This window comes from Heptranchias perlo, chromosome 14 (assembly GCF_035084215.1).
Source record: "Heptranchias perlo isolate sHepPer1 chromosome 14, sHepPer1.hap1, whole genome shotgun sequence".
Lineage (NCBI taxonomy): Eukaryota > Metazoa > Chordata > Chondrichthyes > Hexanchiformes > Hexanchidae > Heptranchias > Heptranchias perlo.
The window spans coordinates 31,441,815-31,460,494 of NC_090338.1; positions in this window are offsets into that span (position 1 = coordinate 31,441,815).

The following is an 18,680-nucleotide window of genomic DNA, read 5'->3' on the forward strand; positions in this document are numbered from 1 at the left end:
CTATGACTATCACTGTTGCAGCTTACAAGTTCATCTCAATGTGCTACAATCAATCTGTTACTCCCTGCATTACAATAAGCACTGAGTGAATTTGTTCTATTTATATTACACAGAAGCTCCGCAGAGAGTTTTCCCTCTAAATTTCTCTACTTTTTCCCCCATCCTCCTCTGCTGAAGATGTTTACTGATGTTGGGGTCTAATTTCATGGGCATAGGCAGCAACCTCACAAATGGCTATTCATTTTTATTTGTATTTTCTCCACCAATTCTCTCCCCTCCCGGCCCCTCCTTTCATGAACGCCTTGAATTCTTGAAGAGTACAGTTCCACAGTACCTCACTTAAGTGACTATTATTCAGTGATGACAGGCTGCATGATGTCTGGGAAGTACAGCCAAGCCTGGTCTCACTTGACTGTGATGCACCCCATGGTCAAACAGGATGAACTGTACAGGCCAGGAAAGTCACAAATTTGATCCCTAATTTGTGCTGAGTTACTGACTTCAAACATTGGAACAGCAGGGGTACTACAATTGTGCTCACTGCCTGTGGTTTAGGGAGAGAAAATCTGTCCTGAGCTCCTACTCCTGATTGCTATCCAGTGATCTCTGGTGTAAGTGCATGTGTATAGACGATAGGTGAGGATACCATACTTCATAAAACGAGTCAACATATTTGGGTGTTGAGAAAGGGAGGGGACAGGAGGAAACTAGCAGAGACGGGTAAATAAGTAATAGAGCACCGAAACTTCACAGGCGTATGATGTCCCTTTAAGAAGTTCTGCGATGTTTGATCTATTCCACTTACAGCAACTCTGGGCAAATGCAGAAATTGTTGAAAAAGAAACTTGAGTAAACAGATGTAGATAATACCAAGGTGCTGTTTTAGCAATGTTGAGTAAATAAATTATTTTTTAAAAATTCATAATTATCAAACCTGTCCATGTTAATGATTCAAGCCCTATACAGAGGGCACTCTTGACAAAGAAAAAACAGCAGGTAATGTCTGCTCAGTGAGAAAGTTTGCATTCCTGGGCACTCCTTTTGCTTTCTTTGAAGGTGGCATTTTGCCATATTCTGCTTTGTTAGATGTTAACTTTAAAAAAGACTTCTTTTGGTTTAATCCTGGAGGCTGAATTTGAGGATTCTATACTAATGTAATATGAAAGACATAGAATAATGTAAAAATCGTAATGCTTTCACTGTCTTTAGCCACACCTTAAGGAGGTAGTCTTTTTTCATGTTATAAATGTACTTCATTTTAAAAACTGAATTCTAAAGACATTACTGTGGTTGCTAAGCAACGATGGTGTCTGCACTGTCTTGGGAGGGAATTTGTAAGGCAGACAGCATAATCCCCAAATCTAATTCATTTTAGTAGACTACTTCTATCTAAATTATCTTTGCAGAAAGCTATGATAAAGATTTTAAAATAATACTTTAGTTAAAATTTAAATAAACACTTGATATTAATATGTTGTAGAATTTGAGAAATGTTTTTTTGTTTTTAACACCTAAATTCCTTTTTATGTTTCCCAGTCCTGTTGAAACAAAAAATAAAATGGAGTTACAGACACCTCGATGTGAGAGAAATTGTCCCATTTGTAGCAAAGGTCTGTAAGGACTGATTCCAACATATTGAAATAAACTGATCTGGAATCATGCCTTGTGCAAAGGAATGTTTTCCATTGACCCTGCCTTTATTAACTGATGAATGAATGTGCAACTGCAGTCTTGAAAACGTGTGGACAAAATAATAAAATAAATATTAGCTACTTCGTTATATTTAACTGATAAGGCACGTTCTGGAACCTGTGTCATAGCCGACTGGAAACCTCAAGCCGCATGCTGGCTAATTTACCACGGCACCATTACCAGACCTCCCACACAGCAAGGCCAGATGGTTGTATGGTGACCAGTAGCATCCCATTAGCTTTTTCATGCCTTACCCTAGGGCTAATTTATTTTAGAAAGACCCTGGCTTTTGTATTCCTCAGAGATGTGTTTAAGCCTGATAGAAACAAGCATTTCTTTTGGCTCAGAAAGCAGAACTCGCTTTTGTTAAACACACAATTTGACTCAAAAACTTACTGACAGCCTCAGGGCAGACTCACCTGATGACAAACCTTTGTAAGGGGTTTATTTGCATTAATTATTGACTCATCTTAGGTGGAAGTATGTACACATATAAGCAAATAGAGTTAGATCAATGCATTCTACATACAGGAATGGGAGCAGGAACAATACAAAATGTCTGTGCGGACAACAATTTTATTTACTGTGCGCTTTTCCAGGGCAGTTAATTTTCTACCTTATAGGTATTGTCCAAGTTGGCTTGATTTATTTTCAAAAGTTTGGACAGAATAAAATAAAATCAATCAAAAAAACCCCAGCAAGTTCTCTTTCCTGTGACATTGAATGCCTCATTCATCTAATCCTTTAAAGCCTGTACACTCACTTCTAAAGCCCTGTTCACACTAACGTTGTTTAACTGGCGTTCTGAAGTAAGAATAACCAATCTACCCACCCCTTTGACATCAGTGAAGTGATTTACATGTCTCAACACTAGTTTTACGCAGGGCGTTGTTTAAGTAGTCAGTTAACAGCAACTTGAAAACATCTTTTATGAGCGTAATTTACCATACTTGTGTGTATGTGTGTGTGTGTGTTTGTGCGTGTGTGTAAACATTATGATTTCAGCAAGTTTTACAAAGCATTGACACTGGTAAGAAATTACTGTTTTACCAGGATTAGACAAGCACCATGATTAGGTAGTAAAGGCTTCTCACCAGCAAAAAAACATTAAATTGCCACAGGCATTTTGTATTGCTGCCGGTAAAGATTCATTTCAAATATTTATTTACTCTGCTTGTGGTATTCAACCTTATTTTGAGGGAAAATGAAATATACTGGTGAAGTATAATGGTGAAGAGTACTGGAGTACTGCATTCAGTTCTGGGCACCGCACCTCAGGAAGGATATATTGGCCTTGGAGGGGGTGCAGTGCAGATTCACCAGGATGATACCGGGGCTAAAAGGGTAACATTGTGAGGACATGATGTGGAAATGCCGGTGATGGACTGGGGTTAACAATTGTAAACAATTTTACAACACCAAGTTATAGTCCAACGATTTTATTTTTAATCCCACAAGCTTTCGGGGGCTTTCCCCTTCCTCAGGCGGTGTGGACACCGCCTGAGGAAGGGGAAAGCCCCCGAAAGCTTGTGGGATTAAAAATAAAATCGTTGGACTATAACTTGGTGTTGTAAAATTGTTTACAATTGTGAGGATAGGTTGCATAGACTAGGCTTATATTCCCTTGAGTATAGAAGACTAAGAAGTGATCTAACTGAGGTGTGTAAGATGATTAAAGGATTTGACAGGGTAGATAGAGAAAAACCATTTCCTCTGGTGGGAGTCCAGATCAAGGGGGAATAACCTTAAAATTAGAGCCAGGACGTTCAGGAGTGATATCAGGAAGCACTTTTTTACACAAAGTGTAGTGGATTTCTCTCCCTCAAAAACCTGTTGAGGCTAGGTCAATTGAAAGTTTCATTAATAGATTTTTGTTCGGTAAGGGTAATAACGGAGATGCAACCAAGGTGGGTAAATGGAGTTGAGATACAGATCAGCCATGATCTAATTGAATGGCGGAACAGACTTGAGGGGCTGAATGGCCTTCCTAAGAAACATGAATAGAATGTCTGGGTCCACAACTAAATGTCAGTAGGACCAAAAATATTAACACATACTTTAAACAACTTGCTGAAGTCTTGTGCAGCTGTGGGTAAGGTTCGAGGATCCATTTAAAGATGAGCCATTTGAAAAAGATTGCATTTTCCTGGAATGTGATGATAATGCAAGAAATAGGAAAATCAATTGACAAGCAGCAAATTTTCCCTCACATCGTATCCTAATTTCCAATGGGAAAATTGTTAAATTGCCATTTGTCATTACCGTCACATAAAACTTGAATGTTGTTGAAAGTTAAGCAGTAAAACCACCAACTAGAATATTCTGGCAATAATTTAGAAGATTTTGCATCTTTGACTCTAGCTTTGGATCTATGTTTTTAATATATAATTTTTAAGCCTTGTAAACCTTTTAAACTCAAGAAGATGGATTTTAATTGGGAATGGAGAACATCCAGATCAGGAAAGAAAGAAAGAACTTGCATTTATATAGCACCTTTCATGACCTCAGGACATCCCAAAGCGCTTCACAGCCAATGAAGTCATTTTGAAGTGTAGCCACTGTTGTAATGTAGGAAATGTGGCAGCCAATTTGTACACAGCAAGGTCCCACAAGCAGCAATGTAATAATGACCAGATAGTCTGTGTAAGTGATGTTGGATAAGGAATAAATATTGGCCATGACAACGGGGAGAACCTGCTCTTTTTCCAATAGTGCCATGGGACCTTTTACGTCCACATGAGAAGGCAAAAGGGGCCTCAGTTTAACATCTCATTCGAAAGATAGCAGCTCCGACAGTGCAGCACTCCCTCAGTACTGCACTGGAGTGTCAGCCTAGATTATCTGCTCAAGTCTCTCGAGTGGGACTTGAACCCACGACCTTCTGACCCACGACCTTCTACCACTGAGCCACGGCTGACACTTGGCATGCACACACACACATACACACGCACACGCTCAAACACACATGCATGCACATGCGCACCACAAGTACAGTACAGCATAGGTTAGATGCAGAGTACATTGCTCTGTGTTGCTTCACAATATGCTTCAACTTTCAACCCTAACTGCACCAGTTTGAATTTTTACAGTTCCCACAGCAGTCACAGAAAAAGGTAATTTGGCCAAACTAGCCCATCCCTTTTGATTCATCAAAACCCCATCCGCCTACCATATCACATGTCTCCTCAATCTGCCCTCTCAAGAAACACACCCTATTGCCTCTTGAACGGAATAGACTTCTATAGCCTTATTGGTTACTTGTTCCACAAGTCTATTATCCTTTGTGTAGAAATGTTTATCTGTGTTCCCTTATAAGTTTCTAATTTTAACTTGTGTTCTCTGGTATTTGAAAACTTTACCATAGTGCAAAATTTGCTTGGATCAACTTTGGCAATACCCTTCATAACCTTGAAACTCACTGCAAAGTCTCCTCTTTTCCACAGAAAACAAAAATGTTTTAATCTTTCTGCATAACTTAGAATTCTCATACCTGGAATCATCTTAGTTTTTTGATTGTATACTTCTTGGAGGGGACTAATATCCTTTCTATGATTAGGTAGCCAGAATTGTCCACAGTATTTGAGGGGGACCTGACTAATGCCTTACATAGCCATTTGTATTCTATCCATCTGCTAATGCAATACAATACCTTGGGAGGAATTTTAACTCTCCCCTTTGGACAGGAACAGAACAGGCGACCATTTAAAATAGAACAGCTCCATTGTTGCCTGATCCCTCTGGCCGGAGGCCCAGTTTATTTTAGGGACTGGGTCTCATTAAAATGCTGTCGGTGAGCTGCATGTTCTGAACGGGCATCCCACTGCAACTCACTCGCTTCAGGCAGTAAAATATTGGGTGGCCCGGAAACTGGCCTGACCCAACCCGACCCGACTGGCAGAAAGGTAGGTCCAGGGTGGGGAGCAAACACAGAGGGAGGAGACCCCAGGGTGGCAGGGGCCCATATTATTCTTGTGGAGCACTGCTGCTCCTCTTGGCTCCTCAAAAATGATTACCTTTTTGGGACCTCTTCCTTTTGACCATCAGGTTTTGCTGAGCGGAGAATCCAGGGCGGATGGTCCACCCAGTAAGCCCTGTGAATTGGATTGGGGTCCTACGTCATAAGACTCCGATTTGCATAGATTAATAATGCTCCTGCCTGATTCAGGCGGGCCTAAATTAAAATGGCAGTGGAGCGGGGACAGGCTGGTAGGTTGACAATCACCTTTTTAACTCCACTGTCACCCTGTTTCCGCTGGGTGGAGGGAGCTAAATTTGTCCCTATTAATTTCATCAGCTTGGGTTAGTTTCCACCTCAGATCCCAGAGATGAAAGGACAGCACAACACCCACTGCATTTTCCCATTTTACTTATTTACAAATTGACTTTTTTCCCCAACAAAGTAAAATGTAAAGTGAGAGGATGAAAAAAAACTTGGGAATAAAAGTAGAAATGACATCAAGCTTTGGTTCTGGATAATAATGAGATGCAAAATAAAACTAAAAGACTAGGAGAGAAATTAGTATCTTTGAGGTAGAAAGGACACAGTTAGAAATGAATAAAAAGCCATCTGATTGCATGTGCACGCTTTTTATCTTTAGTGCTCAGATGAATATTGTTTGAGTAACATTCAAATACTTACCCACCAAAATGTTTGTCAGAATATTCTCTCTGAACTGTCTCTGAGATTCACCAGCAACATGAGACTATTTCAAGTTTTCCCTTTTTTGAAATGCTGATTTCAGCAGACAGTTTATATATAAAGTCAACTGGCATTTCATTTGGGTGGTCACATATAGAATGATTTCATTCATTCTTGGGAGACTACAAACCTCATCTCTTCCCATCTGATTTTCCTGTAAGATTTAGCCACTAATATCTGATAGGTGGTGGGAAATCACAGGGAAATATGTAGTTTCTTCAGTCTACAATGGACACTGGTTTACGTGCTCGTGACATCAGTTCTTAACCTAGGACATTTCTCTGAATGACAAAGCAACACAATTGCTGCCAGGGGAGCTTGCTCCCTGGGGGTTAAATTGGTCAACCCTCAAAACCGGGCACAGGTATCGCGATCTACGATTTAACCCGCGCCCGGTGCTTCCGTCGCAGACAGGACGACGTATTTGTCCGGCCTAAACACTTAGCAGAATTAAAAACCAGGCCTGACATGAACATTCAATGACATTCACACTTTTCACCAGCAGGGGGAGCCCAAATCTCTTAAAGGCAGGCTGTCTTTTAAAATCTCTTAAAGGTAGCCAGTAGCTGTTATTTGCTAAAAATAACAGTCTGCTGTCTGAATGGAGATCAGACATCGCACACATAAAACAGATACAAGTCCCATCCCTATGTTTACAAACTGATGATTTATGTGAAAACATTGAATAAAGGTTGCGCACCGCTAAATTCCACATCCTCCAATCTGTATGCCAGATCTCACCAATCTGCCAATCTGAGTTGGTACCAGGCCTGTGAGAGTGCGTGCACCAATATTCTCCGCTGATGTACTAGAGGCCTTGGTGCAAGAAGCGGACAGAAGGAGGGGCATCCTATATCCGCAGGGGGGGAGGGTGGGGAACAAGAGGCCCTCCAGATATATGCTCAAAAGATAGTGGGAGGCAGTGGGGATTACAGTCATTGCTAGACGGAAAGCACCACAAACACGGATGCAGTGCAGGAAGAAGTACAATGCTTTGACAGGAGTGGTCAAGGTGAGTGAGGTCAACTGTCATGTGGCCAACTGCACCACTAGCCACATCCACTGCTCCACACACTGCATCCCCATCACCCACATACCAACAAATTCTTTCAATCCGTACTCAACTCTGCCAATCGGATGCCTCCTCTCACTCTTACACATTACCACTGTTGCAAGCCACCCATCCACAACTCACAGGCCACACACACTGGCAGCTATTGAACCAAGACAGGCATGATGTGGAGATGCCGGTGATGGACTGGGGTGGACAAATGTAAGGAATCTTACAACACCAGGTTATAATCCAACAGTTTTATTTGAAAATCACAAGCTTTCGGAGGCTTTCTCCTTCGTCAGGCTTTCTCCTTCGTCACCTGAAGAAGGAGAAAGCCTCCGAAAGCTTGTGATTTTCAAATAAAACTGTTGGACTATAACCTGGTGCTGTAAGATTCCTTACACAAGACAGGCACATCACCCAGACACACATCCCGCTTTCTTGCAGGAGAAGGTGGCGCATAACAGGAGGCAGCAAATGGCAGTGGCATTTAGCCTCTTGAGCCTGTTCCACCATTCAATGAGATAACGGTTGGTCTATGACCTAACTCCATATACCCGTCTCAGCCCCATATCTCTTAATACTCTCGGTTCACAGAAATCTATCAATCTCAGATTTAAAATCCACAATTGAGCTAGCATCAACTGCAGTTTGCAGAAGAGCGTTCCAAACTTCTCCCATCCCTTGCGTGTAGAAGTGTTTCCTAACTTCACGTTTCCTGCACGTCCTGGGTCTAAATGTTACGCTATATCCCCTTGTCCTAGTATTCAAGCATAGGAGACTTCCAAAAACAGTTACAAATGCATCGGCAGCCAGAAGCAATAATCCAGCAACTAACCTGTAAATCCTGCATGGTCCCTTTAAATAGTGCTGGTGGGAATCCTCCAGGCACTCTAAGACATGTTCAGATGGTCGCGGTTAAGATTGTGCATTGAGTAGAGCGTTAAGTCCCAAAATGGTGTCTAACACTTTAAATCAGTGTTGCACACTGATTGTATCCATTTTCTCCTTACTTTACATGCTGCCGGCATTCGTTATTTGCGCATGTGCTACTTCCTTTACCAAGATAGCACGTCATGCTAGAAACGTGTGTGCGCAGCCAAGACACCATCTTGGCACTCCAGGAGACCATGTAGCACTGAAACAATGGGCGCTAGACAGCCCAATTTCTAGCCCCCTATCTCACAAGGGCAGTTGTCATTGGAACTCTTCTATCAGTTAGTAAGTAGAGGAATGTGCAATAAATGCCACCAGTGAAGCCATGATGGCATTTTATCATCTATTACATCCGCCCAGAACATCATAAACATTTGTGTCAAATAACAACGACTTCCATTTATATAGCACCTTTAACATAGTAAAACGTCCCAAGGCGCTTCACTGGAGAGTTATCAAACAAAACTTGACACTAAGCCACATAAGGAGATATTAGGACAGGTGACCAAAAGCTTGGTCAAAGGGGTAGGTTTTAAGGAGCATCTTAAAGGAGGAGAGATGGAGAGGCAGAGAGGTTTCGGGAGGGAATTCCAGAGCTTAGGGCCTAGGCAGCTGAAGGCACAGCCGCTAATGATAGAGCACTGAAAATCAGGGATGCACAAGAGGCCAGAATTGGAGGAGCACAAATATGAAATAAAAACTAAAATGAAAATGTGAAAATGCCGTTGCGATAGCTTGTATTGCAGCAGAATCAGGCCTGTTGGAATCCAAATATTTCCCAGCAATCAGCATTGAGGACACTGAACTGAATTTTGTGGCAGGCTGTTCCAGGAGCGGAAGCCCCTGAGTGTTCTCTAATTGAAAGACCTCTTCCTCCAATGTGTATTTTGAGCACCCAATATAATACAGAAAGGCAGTAGGTTCACATTAAATGGCAGGAATTAGATATATTAATAAAAATTTAGAGGATCCCGCCAATTTTCCTTTGCTCCCAGTGGAGGAGTGTCGACTCCCAGATTACCATAGAAACTAGATGGATGAAGCACATAACACAGAACTCCCAGACCATGTAAGTGATTTGATAGATCATATGCGTAACCACAAGAGCACTATAAATAGATTGGATAGATTGGATCTGTATAAACAATTACTTAAAATCAACACATGAATCCATCCTCCACCAAAATAGGATCATTATCCATCACTCCCTTTCAGCTGTTGTCATTGAAACCCGCAAGAACAAGAAATGCTGGCTTTTGACAAGGGCAGCATAGGACTATACAGCACTGCACATGTGCAGAATAAACAAAAAGTACCAAGCTGACACTATGGGCCCGATATTAGGAGGGCGGCGGGTTTGTAGCGAGGGGTCGACTGGGCGCGTGGGTAAGGTGACTTTGACAGCGACAGGTAGGAAGATGGTGCTCGGGCCAGCCGGGAGCAGCTTGGCATGAAGGAGGCTGCAGATGTCCACGACTACATGTTGAGTGACTCTGAGCCTCCGTGTGCACTGCTGCTCCGAGAGGTCCAGGAAGCTGAGCCTCAGTCTGTAGACCCTGTGGTGAGGGTAGTGCCTTCTGCGACACATCTATCTCTGCCATTGCCCTCCCTCTTGCTGTGTAGGTGGAAGTGTCACAGCACTGTGTTGTGGGGCTCCACGTGTCAGAGGTGGATGGCGTGGCCAGCGAGGCTGGTGATGCTGTTCATCCTCCGAGGAGGTCATGACTGCAGCTACGGCGGCCCCGATCTGGAAGATGTACATTTGGGGGGTCCGCAAGGTAGGTAAATGTGTCTGGACACTAGGGTAAGTGTGCAAGTTGGTGAATTTTATTGTTAGGAGGAGGGTGGTGGAGGCCAAACTTTGTCCAAAGTGACAGAGTGGCCTCCAGCAATGAGTGAGGGTCTACCCCCCCTACCTGTCAAATGGACCATTGCAGCTGCCACAGGATGATGGCTGCAACACGTCCATTTCAACTGGGAGTGTTTCCCCCAGTACAGGAAACAGTCCCAGTTGACTTGAAAATCCCACCCCTCCTAAAATATCAGGTCAATCAGGTCTGTAAACGACCTGAAGTACCTGGTTAATTACTTCAAGTGGCACCCCGCTGGCTTTAATTGCCAGCGGGAGTCCAACATGCAGGGGCTGCGCGCGCATGTCAGTGCGTCACTGGGGAACCCGGAAGTGGGCGGGTTGGAGCCGGGCTCCCGACCCGCCCCGGCAATCCCTGATTTTCGCAGCCCCCCCGTCACGAACGCACCCGCTTGGGGGTGCGAAAATCGAGCCCTATGTATGAGTAGCAAGATATTTCTTCGAGGGACACAAAATCTGAATTCAAATAATTTGAGCAAGCAAACTTATTAGGTTTTTCTAAACTTAGTTGAACCGTATTGCTTGGAAAAGTCACAAGAAAATCTTAGTCTAATTCAGATGATTCATGTTCAGATGTAATGGCCCTTTAGAAAAATAATTACTTTAGCCTTGAAATTACACTGCAATGATTAGCATAAAAATGCCTAACGTGTTCATATGCAATTCATTTGTTCACTATTTTAACAGATTTGTCTTAAAATAAACAAATGCCTTAAGCATTTGTATACAGATCTTCACACAGTGCAATTTTACGGTTTTTGTTTTTAATATTTGCTTTGGACTCCAGTTTTATGTTCAAAATCTTAGTTATTGTGAGCCAATGGTACAATTTATTAGAACATCAAACTGCTCTACAGGGTGGTGCCAATGATTCTCCACGCAGTGACTTTCCAGTTTCTTTCAGTTGGTGTAGAGCAAAGACAAGGCACTTGCCCATAGGTAAAGAAGGAAAATTGTTGAGCAAATCAAATCAAACTGCTCCTTGAGGATTGAGACCAAACCATCCATTCGCTTGCACAGCAGAGGAACAACGTACAATACCAGTGAGAAACAGGACTTGAAAGAAGAAAAAATATAAATTCTTCAGTTTAAGAAGTAGACACTAATGAGCAGTAAGGAGTTTTACTGCACTGGGAATTATTTGGGGAGAAACTGAGTATACCTGATCGAGGCATTTACTATTGTCATGATGTTATGAATTTATTGTCTTTGCATATAATGATATTATTATTTGTTTCAACAGGAATGATGTTGAAAGAAAAGAGACAAAACAGCTGCAAGAAAAGGTGTGGAGAGAATGACTGGAATTTGAGTTGTATGTTAAAAACAAACATTTGGAATATGTGAGGGAAGGGCAGTACAACATTGATAGTTTATCGCCTCGTTGTTGTGTCTCTACAGTGATCCGATTGAATTAAGGTTACCTCTCTGTGAACGCAATATGCAACAATAATAGATACAAGGTCCTATAGGGAAGAAATATAAGGGCCCTTTGTCCCCATATAGTTTTCAAACATTAGAGGAAAGATTGGAACTTCTGTGATTACAGCATCCAAGAATCCTACAGGGTTGAACAGCAAGATGATGTAATTCAGACTAACAGGTCGAACTTAAGTGCTACCTGATGGGATTTTCTGCCTGGAAGGTGTAGTATGATGAAAATGGTTATAAACAAGGCATGGTTCTCAATAAAAATCTTTGAAGTGCTTCAGACCTGTTGGAGAAGCACAGATGCCTGAGGGGGGTTTGATGGATCAGAAACATATTTAATATGGATGAATAACTAAATGCAGTTTTGAATAATCACATCTGAACATTTCAGATTAACATTTCTGCTTCTTGTTTTGTCAACAAAGATTAAATTTCAAGTTTTCTTTCTAATAAAGGTAAGGCTGGTTAACACGGGGTGGGGGAGGGGGAATTTTAACCCCAGGAACAGGTGGGTTGGTGTCGGGTGGGAGGTGAAAATTCCAGTTTTTTGCAATGGCGACCGCAACTTGGCTCCAACACGCCCATTTCTGAGTTAACGTGGGCGCGCAGCCAGTTTGCGTATGGCGTGTCCCCAATTACTGTCGGTGGGTGGATCGTTAGTGGGGCAATTTACCTAGTTGAGGTACTTCAGGTATGCTTTCTTTCATTGATTCTGAAATTGATTCCAATTTAACGTCTCCAGCAGTAAATATGTCTCAATGCAAGAGCTCTCAGTCTCAACACAAGAGCTCTCAAACTCAACACAAGAGCTCTCAGTCTCAACACAAGAGCTCTTAGTCTCAACGCAAGAACTCTTAATCTCAACACAAGAGCTCTTAGTCTCAACACAAGATCTCTTAATCTCAACACAAGAACTCTTAGTCTCAACACAAGAACTCTCAGTCTCAATACAAGAACTCTTAATCTCAACACAAGAACTCTTAATCTCAACACAAGAGCTCTCAGTCTCAATACAAGAACTCTTAATCTCAACACAAGAACTCTCAGTCTCAATACAAGAACTCTTAATCTCAACACAAGAACTCTTAATCTCAACACAAGAGCTCTCAGTCTCAACACAAGAGCTCTTAATCTCAACACAAGAGCTCTCAGTCTCAATACAAGAGCTCTCAGTCTCAACACAAGAGCTCTCAAACTCAATACAAGAGCTCTCAGTCTCAACACAAGAGCTCTCAGTCTCAACGCAAGAACTCTTAATCTCAACACAAGAGCTCTTAATCTCAACACAAGAACTCTTAATCTCAACACAAGAGCTCTCAGTCTCAACACAAGAACTCTTAATCTCAACACAAGAGCTCTCAGTCTCAACACAAGAACTCTTAATCTCAACACAAGAGCTCTCAGTCTCAACACAAGAACTCTTAATCTCAACACAAGAGCTCTCAGTCTCAATACAAGAGCTCTCAGTCTCAATACAAGAGCTCTCAGTCTCAACACAAGAGCTCTCAGTCTCAACACAAGAACTCTTCGTCTCAACACAAGAGCTCTCAGTCTCAACACAAGAACTCTTAATCTCAACACAAGAGCTCTCAGTCTCAATACAAGAGCTCTCAGTCTCAACACAAGAGCTCTCAGTCTCAACACAAGAACTCTTAGTCTCAACACAGGAGCTCTCAGTCTCAATACAAGAACTCTCAATCTCAACACAAGAACTCTCACCAGACGTGAATCAGAAGTGGGGACAAGCCGCCCAGGTAAGTTAAAAATCTTTCTAATCCCTTCATCTGTCACAGGTAAAGTGCCTTAAGTACCTCAATGAAGTACATTTGGTTCTTTAACTGTCATCCCGCCGGCTTTAATTGCCGTGGGACTTCCGTTTTAGGGTCGCCCGCGCGCACATAGGTGGGTCTCTGGGAAACTCGGAAGTCGGCGGGTTGGAGCCGGCTTCCGAACCTGAACGGGATTTCCGTGATTTTCGGAGCCCCCCCCCAACCCCCAACGCACCCGCAATTGCCTCCTAAAATCACCCCTTTTGTGTCCTCCTCAAAGCTTACTTTCCATCTAGTTTTGTATCGTCAGCAAACTTGGATACATTACACTTGGTCTCTTCATCTAAATCATTAATGTAGATTGTAAATAGCTGAGGCCCAAGCACTGATCCTTGCGGCACCCCTCTAGTTGCAGCCTGCCTACCTGAAAATAACCCGTTTATCCCTACTCTCTGTTTTCTGTCCATTAACTAATCCTCTATCCATGCTAATATATTACCCCCAACCCCATACGCCCTTTTCTTGCGTAACAAACTTTTAAGTGGCACCTTAGCAAATGCCTTTTGAAAATCCAAATATACTACATCCACTGGTTTCCCTTTATCTACCCTGCTAGTTACATCCTCAAAAAACTCTAATAAATTTGTCAAACACGATTTCCCTTTCATAAAACCATGTTGACTCTGCCTAATCATATTATGATTTTCTAAGTGCCCTGTTACCACTTCCTTAATAATGGATTCTAGCATTTTCCCCACGACTGACGTTAGGCTAACTGGCCTGTATTCCCTCTTTTCTCTCTCCCTCCTTCTTGAATAGCAGGGTTACATTTGCTACCTTCCAAACCGCTCGGACCATTCTAGAATCTAGGGAATTTTGAAAGATCAAAACCAATGCATCCACTATCGCTGCAGCTACCTCTTTTAGAACCCTAGGATGTAGGCCATCAGGTCCAGGGAATTTAGTGGCTTTTAGTCCCATTAGCCTCTCCAGTACTTTTTCTCTACTAATATTAATTACTTTAAGTTCCTCACTCTCATTAGACCCTTGGTTCCCCATTATTTCTGGTATGCTTTTTGTGCCTTTTACTGTGAAGACAGATACAAAATATTTGTTTGACATCTCTGCCATTTCCTTATTCCCCATTATAATTTCTCCTGTCTCAGCCTCTAAAAAACCAACATTTACTTTTGCTACTCTCTTCTTTTTTACATACTTGTAGAAGCTCTTACAATCCGTTTGTATATTTCTTGCTAGTTTACTTTCATATTCAATTTTCTCCCTCTATCGATTTTTTGGTCATCCTTTGCTCGTTTCTAAAACTCTTCCAATCCTTAGACTTACTACTCTTTGCAACATTATAGGCCTCTTCTTTTAATCTAATACCATCCTTAACTTCTTTAATTAGCCATGGATGAATCACTTTTCCCCTGGAGTTTTTATTTCTCAATGGAATGTATATTCATTGAGAATATTGAAATATTTCTTTAAATGTTTGCCATTGCTTACCTACTGTCATACCTTTTAATCTAATTTCCTAATCTACCTTAGCCAACTCGCCCCTCATACCTATGTAATTGGCTTTATTTAAGTTTAAGGCTCTAGTTTCGGTCTCAAGTACGTCACTCTCAAACTCAATGTGAAATTCTATCATAATATGATCACTCTTCCCCGAGGATCCTTCACTGTTAGTTTACTAATTAACCCTGTCTCATTACACAATACAAGATCTAAAATAGCCTGTTTCCTGGTTGGTTCCATAATGAATCGTTCTAGAAAACTGTCTCGACTACATTCGATGAACACGTCCTCCAGACTGCCAGACTTGGAATGTATCACATGCCACCACATGAATTTTCCTTTCTTTACAAATGGCAGACTGGATAAATACTTTTACTGATTATCCAGGATGGTAGAAGGTGAAGTGGATGGACCTTGGTCTTTTATTGTCAAGCAATTCCTATGTTCCTAATTCCCAGAAAAGTGGCGTAAACTGTACTAAAGCAGTTTTTCTGAGGTTTCAGCAGTTCTTCTGTTGAAGTTACAGTAGACAAGCGGGAGAATCCCTGCAGAAATTCACCCCATTGCTTTTTAACACCAGCTTCTTTACTTAAAAATATGGAAACATCAAGAGACCCACCCCTTTAAGTTGCCCATGATTTCCTGCCTAACAAGCACTCAATCACAAATATTTTCCATGCCTGAAGCTCACTCACAATATTAAGATTAGGCCCATCCCTAAAATACCGACATTATCAGCACACTACAGGTCAGGCTGGTGCATTTTACAAATCCTATCCCAACTTCCAGTCAAGCTTATGCTCATTTGGAAGTACTATACTATCTCAAATGTGGGGAAGAATTTTCAGAGTTACTGAGACATAAGTGAAGTTCTGTACTTGTTATGAGGGAGATCTGTAGAAAACTTTGTGATGTTCTTCCTCCAGATGTCAATTGTGCAATCAAGTTTTAATAGGTTTCTGCATTTACCTAAGGAGAAAAAAGAACCACAAAAGATTAATGCTTTCCACTTGATGTCAGAAGTTGAATAGATTACTCCAGGCTCGGGAGTTTAGAAATATTTAAAAGAACTGCCAGAGGGTTAATAAAAACTATACAACCACGCCTGCAGTTCAAAATGTGAAGCTGATGATCCTTTTCCATTCAAAATCTCCACCTAGTTATTTATAGAAAGTCACTACCTGTGAAAATTCTGACAAGATAGTTACATCGGGTTATAATCGAAACGACAGCACAGAAAAAGGCCATTCAGCCCAACTGGCCCATGCCGATGTTTATGCTCCACACAAGCCTCCTCGGTCCCTACTTCATCTAACCCTATCAGGACACCCTTCTATTTCTTCCGCTCTCATGCTTATCTAGCTTCCCCTTAAATGCATCTATGCTATTTGCCTCAACTACTCCCTTTGGTAGCGCGTTCCACATTCTTACCACTCTCTGGGTAAAGAAGATTTGCCTGAATTCCCTATTGGATTTATTAATGACTATTTTATAATTACAACCTCTAGTTTTGGACTCCCCCACAGGCGGAAACATTTTCTCTACATCTACTCTATCAAACCCAATCATTATTCAAAAGACCTCTATAAGATCACCCCTCAGCCTTCTCTTTTCTAGAGAAAAGAGCCCCAGCCTGTTCAGCCTCTCCTGATAAGGATATCCTCTCAGTTCTGATATCATCCTTGTGAATCTTTTTTGCACCCTTTCCAATGCCTCTACATCCATTCTATAATATGGAGACCAGAACTGTGCACAATATTCCAAGTGTGGTCCAACCAAGGTTCTATGCAAGTTTAACATAACTTCTTTGTTTTTCAATTCTCTCCCTCTAGAAATGAACCCTAGTGCGTGATTTGCCTTTTTAATGGCCTTATTAACCTGCATCGCTACTTTTAGTGATTTGTGTATCTGTACCCCTGGATCCCTTTGCTCCTCTATCCGTTTAGAGTCTTATTATCCAAGCAGTATGTGGACTCCTTACTCGTCCTACCAAATTGCACCACATCACACTTATCTACGTTAATAAGTTCTTTAGAAAATAATTTATATTTTATTAAAATTCATGTGTAGTAAACCTGCCTCCTGTCCACAAACTTTGCTTCATGTTGTCACAATTTTTGGTCACGTTTATCTGTCAACATTCCCCATTCAATTTTGCTTTGCTTTAAGTGATATAATGTAGTTGCTGGCTCTGACCACTAGATGGCTCTGTGGAGCAAATTTCTTAAGTCTCTCCCAACTTTGTCACCATCTTGTGCATAAAAATCTTATATTTATCAACTGAAGATGGGCAATTTACTAGTGTTACTTTAATTGTTGAATGAAGCAATTAGTTATTGGATACCAGAAAACATGAGATGTTGTTCAACAAGACTTACACTTTGGTCAAGTTTTGATGTCTGACTAATTAGCTATTTTTTAGTAGAAAGCCAAAATCCATTCAACATTTTAACTCTTTTGTAAATAGTAACTTGAGTTTTAAGAAGTAATTTTATGAGTTTTCATTCCTGACATGGAACCTCACCAGCCAGGAGCACTTTTCAGAAATTTGAGTGCATGGTCAATGATTTAAATTAATGGACAGTAAATCAGGGTAACAAATGCCAGATTTCTGAAATGTGGCCCTGTAGGTGAGGTTACCTGTTTAAAACCAATTACAAAACTACCACCATCAGGAGCACAAGAAGAAACTGCACTACTGATTGTGGCTCAGTAGTCATTTTAAAAATTTAACTCACCATTTACAAAATGGTCAGAGAATAGAGTGGATTTTGGTATTCTACTTCAAAAGAACAATTTACTTGAGGAATAGTTTCAGGACTCACAGGAAATCTGCAACCCTTGGAAGAGCTAAGGAAAACCAAGAAAACCAGGTATAAAAAATTCCTCAAGGCCCATTTTTGGACTTGCAATGGGCATTATGTATGGAACAGGCACCCCACCAGGCCTGAAGTCAGCCCAAATTTGGGCCTTAGGTCTCATTAACATTATTTGGGTGAGCTGCGGGCACCTGTCACATTTTCACAGGTAGCTCTCCCATTTTAAATAGATGAATGCCTGGCTACTGCCTTCACCAGTAATGGTCCAAAAATGTCCCGGGTCAGATGTCTTTCAGGTGTCCTTTGGGTGCAGGATGTTGGACCCCAAAATTGTCCCTCATTGCGACCGTTTTACTCCCGTAAAACGGGCACAATGAAGTCCAATTTCTATCTCCGAGCAGTATCATCGAACTGTTGCAGGGCTCGATCTTCCTCCATGATGGGCTTATTGCCGGAAGCGCACCAAGACTGCACTTGTGCCCACTGGTGTGAATCTGCCTTGAGCCCGTCCTAGTTTCCTGGGACAACCTTATTTTAATACTGTGAGCCAGCTCTCAGCTTTATTTGCATCTGTAACTGGGAGCTTGTCCCGGGGTGGGGTGGAGAGAAATCTAGCAATGCTGTAACCATTAAGGTTTCTGTAGCCGTAAAGAGCCCAGGCAGCTATCTTCTATGTACAGCAACTTGTGTCCCTATAACTGGTGGTTCTGCAAAACACTGAGCTGCCAAATGTTCAGACTCTTGAGGTGCCTACACATGTGGGAGATAGCAGCCAGGACCAGCAGGCCTTGCAGCAGCACAGGAGGTACAGCCTGCTGTAAGTTGCTCTGCTGCCTTAGCTGCCTGAGATGAGTGCCACCTCAGTTCCCAAGGGTTGCTGCGATAAAGC